Raw genomic sequence first — 4,544 nt, 5'->3', positions numbered from 1 at the left:
TAGGGAGATTAAAAAGGTAATTGTGATTATTGGATTGTAAAAGAAAATACATAATAAAAAGGATAGAAATACTTATGCAGATTCATTGGTAGGAATTTCAGATAAGCGGAATGGAGATGCTGTAGAGCTTTCGGACGCCTGCTTTCCTAATGCTTCTACTCAATCCTTCTTACCCCTTTCCATGGCAAGCTTTGTATAGGGGTTCACCATTAGCTGTGGCTACTTTCATCCTCACGGGGAAATATCCTGTGCGGCTGTCACTCGCACAGCTAACCAGTCTGGAGGCATCACCCATGGTTGATAGCTACATCCCATCCTCGCAGTGAAAGCTAATGCTCACGCACTCTGTCACAGTACGGCCAATCACCGGTTGGTTCCCTCCCCTACTGGAATAGAATCCATTGATTCTTTTGCATTGTCACTACGCCCAGCAGGTTACAGGTTTGAAGCACGTCACAGTCATTCATTACCGGAATCCTACTCGGAATACCACAGACAAGGTGAGACTTTCCGGATTCCCAGGATCCTACTCGGAACACCACAGACAAGGTTGGACTTTCCGGATCCTCATAAATGCCGCCATCTATCTAGCTTATACCACGAAGATTCTGTTGGGGAATCTAAGAGATACACATTCAAGCCTTGTTGCATGTAGAACGAAAGTGGTTGTCAATCACGCGCGTTCATAAGTGAGAATAATAATGAGGGTTATCTAACTCATCACATTCATCATGTTCTTGGGTGCGAATGAATATCTTGGAATAAGAATAAGATAGAGACCGAATAAGAGAAAATAGAACTTCATTAATACTTGAGGTACAGCAGAGCTCCACACCCTTAATCTATGGTGTGCAGAAACTCCACCGTTGAAAATACATAAGTGAAAGAGGTTCAGGCATGGCCGAATGGCCAGCCCCCCCTAAACGTGATCAATAGTCTCTTAGGATGAAGAATAAAACAAAACTGAGACCAAAGATGTCTAATACATTAGTAATTCATCCTATTTATAATAAACTAACTCCTAGGGTTTACATGAGTAAGTAATTGATGCATAAATCCACTTCCGGGGCCCACTTGGTGTGTGCTTGGGCTGAGCTTGATCTATCCACGAGCTGAGGCTTCTCTTGGAGTTGAATTTCGAGTTATGATGTGTTTTGGGCGTTCAACTCCGGATCATGACGTTTTTCTGGCGTTTAACTTCAGAAAGGAGCGTGTACTTGGCGTTCAACGCCAATTTGCGTCGTCATTCTTCGAATAAAGTATGGACTATTATATATTGCTGGAAAGCCCTGGATGTCTACTTTCCAACGCCGTTGAGAGCGCGCCAATTGGAGTTCTGTAGCTCCAGAAAATCCATTTCGAGTGCAGGGAGGTCAGATTCCAACAGCATCAGCAGTCCTTTTGTCAGCCTTTTTCAGAGTTTTGCTCAAATCCCTCAATTTCAGTCAGAATTTACCTGAAATCACAGAAAAACACACAAACTCATAGTAAAGTCCAGAAATGTGAATTTAACATAAAAACTAAGGAAAACATCCCTAAAAGTAACTTAAACTTACTAAAAACTATATGAAAACAATGCCAAAAAGCGTATAAATTATCCGCTCATCATGGGGCTTGTTGGTAGCTACAAGGTGGTCCACCATATCTATCAGCTTGGGATGCATTGTAGTCTGGTCTTTGTCCATGATATCCAGGATGGTGTTGTTACCTAAAGGGTTGATTAGATCCTCTTGACTCCATCCATCCTTGATTGGTTGGACCTTGATGCATATTCCTGCTGTGGTTTCTATTTCCTTCAACAAAGTTAGAACCAAACTCAAAGCGAGAGGGGTGAGAATTCATAGTAGTTAGAGAAAATAAAAACAAAAATTAATAAAAAGAGAATATTTTGAAAAAGATATAATTTTTGAAAAAGATAGGAAGAAATTTAAAATTTTTTTTTAAAATTATTTACAATAACCAATAATAAGGCACACGTTTGCAATTCCCCGGCAACGGCGCCATTTTGACGTTGGGATTTTTGCCAGTAAAGAATGTCATAAAAACAGTCGCGTTGTAGATATAGTCTCTAAACCGACAAAAATCCCTTCGTACAAATGTTTTGGTTGTCACAAGTAACAAACCCCTTTAAAAATTGTTAACCGAGTATTCAAACCTCGGGTCGTCTTCTCAAGGAATTGCAGGGAGGTATGTTCTTATTATTGGTTATGAAAAAGTGTGTTTGGGGTTTTGGATTAAGGTAAAAGGTTAGTTGGGCAGTGGTCACAGATATATTTTTAAAGCAATAAAAATAAATAAATAAATGTAAAATAAACTCTTGACAAGATATGGGAACTGGAGGTCCTATCCTGGTTATCCTTATCAATTGTAATGAGAATTGGATTTTTCTTCTACTTTGTTAACCTCTAACTATGAAGGTAAGTTAAGTGGATGAATTCCAATTTTCAATTAACAATGAGTTTGATAACTCAAGAGTCACCAGTTATTTAACCAAAGCCAAGAATGTAAAAAGCTAAATTAAAATTATAAATATCTGAAATACCTTCAATTCATTCAAAGCAGTAAAATCTAATATGGAAAATATTCATAAGCCAATTGGGCAACAGGAAAATCCAAATTATTTATATCAATAAAAGACAGCAATCATCAATCTGAAATATCTCAAATAACATTAATTAAGAAAATCAATCTAAACATGGAACATTGAAAATAAATAAAAATAAAGAACCTGGGATTGAGAGTCACTCCTAAAACTAAGAGAAGTCCTAATCCTAAGAGAGAGAGAGGAGAGAACCTCTCTCTCTAAAACTACATCTAAAATAATAGAAAGAGAATTATGAATGGCATCATAATGAATGGATGCATTCCCCCACTTTATAGCCTCTAATCTGTGTTTTCTGGGCCGAGAACTGGGTCAGAAACAGACCAGAATTTGCTGCTTGCGAATTCAAATTCGCTGATTTTCGTCACTTGCCACGCGGTCGCGTCGCCTAGCGTCAGGGCCACTATGACATATTATATATCAAATCGAATCCTCGGATGTTAGCTTTCCAACGCAACTGGAAACACATCGTTTGGACTTCTGTAGCTAAAGTTATAGCCGTTTGAGTGCGAAGAGGTCAGGCTGGACAGCTTAGCAGTTTCTCCAACTTCTTGTATTCCTTCCACTTTTGCATGCTTCCTTTCCATCCTCTGAGTCATTCCTGCCTTGTAATCTCTAAAAACACTTAACACATATATCAAGGCATCTAATGGTAATAAGAGAGGATTAAACATAGGGAACTTAAGGCCAAAGAAGCATGTTTTCAATCAAAGCACATAATTAGGAAGGCAAATGTAAAACCATGCAAATAGTATGAATAAGTGGGTAAAGAGTTTATTAAAACCACTCAATTGAGCACAAGATAAACCATGAAATATGGGTTTATCAATGATCTTGCACTCTCCTTTTGGATTCTCTTCTGTATTGCTTGGAAGAGTACTAGGAGGGAGTTCAGTAATTTTCTTGCTCAGCTGACCCACTTGTGCCTCCAAGTTTCTAATGGAGGACCTTGTTTCAGTCATGAATCTTTGAGTGGTTTTGATTAGATCAGAGACCATGGTTGCTAAGTCAGAGTGGCTCTGCTTAGAATTCTCAGTCTGTTGCTGAGAAGTTGATAGAAAAGGCTTGCCATTGCTAAACCTGTTTCTTCCACCATTGTTGTTGTTGAAAACCTTGTTGAGGTCTCTGTTGATCCTTCCATGAGAGATTTGGATGATTTCTCCATAAAGGATTATAGGTGTTTCCATAGGGTTCTCCCATGTAATTCACCTCTTCCATTGATGGGTTCTCAGGATCATAAGCTTCTTCTTCAAATGAAGCATCCTTAGTACTGCCTGGTGCAGCTTGCATTCCAGACAGACTTTGAGAAATCATATTGACTTGCTGAGTCAATATTTTGTTCTGAGCCAATATGGCATTCAGAGTATCAATCTCAAGAACTCCTTTCTTCTGATTTGTCCCATTGTTCACAGGATTCCTTTCAGAAGTGTACATGAATTGGTTATTTGCAACCATTTCAATCAGTTCTTGAGCATCTGCAGGCGTCTTTTTCAGATGAAGAGATCCTCCAGCAGAGCTATCCAATGACATCTTGGACAGTTCAGACAGACCATCATAGAAGATACCTATGATGCTCCATTCAGAAAGCATGTCAGAAGGACACTTTCTGATCAATTGTTTGTATCTTTCCCAAGCTTCATAGAGGGATTCACCTTCCTTCTGTCTGAAGGTTTGGACTTCCACTCTAAGCTTACTCAATTTTTGAGGTGGAAAGAACTTTGCCAAGAAGGCATTGACTAGCTTTTCCCAAGAGTTCAGGCTTTCTTTAGGTTATGAGTCCAACCATATCCTAGCTCTGTCTCTTACAGCAAAAGGGAATAGCATAAGTCTGTAGACTTCAGGGTCAACCCCATTGGTCTTGACAGTATCACAGATTTGCAAGAATTTAGCTAAAAACTGATGAGGATCTTCCAATGGAAGTCCATGGAACTTGCAATTCTGT

The 4,544-nt window shown here is 39.1% G+C and overlaps 1 non-coding gene across 1 annotated transcript; it reads left to right on the top strand.

The window, feature by feature from the left end:
- The first annotated feature begins 4,186 nt into the window (after positions 1–4,186).
- Positions 4,187–4,294, top strand: LOC130977802 (small nucleolar RNA R71). Its single transcript, XR_009085478.1, has one exon. It is a non-coding gene; the product is annotated as a small nucleolar RNA R71 (small nucleolar RNA).
- The last annotated feature ends 250 nt before the right edge of the window (positions 4,295–4,544 follow it).

The sequence above is a fragment of the Arachis stenosperma genome, chromosome 4 (genome assembly GCF_014773155.1).
Source record: "Arachis stenosperma cultivar V10309 chromosome 4, arast.V10309.gnm1.PFL2, whole genome shotgun sequence".
Lineage (NCBI taxonomy): Eukaryota > Viridiplantae > Streptophyta > Magnoliopsida > Fabales > Fabaceae > Arachis > Arachis stenosperma.
The sequence above is the reverse complement of the archived record's forward strand: the minus strand, read 5'-3'. Positions and strand labels throughout refer to the sequence as shown.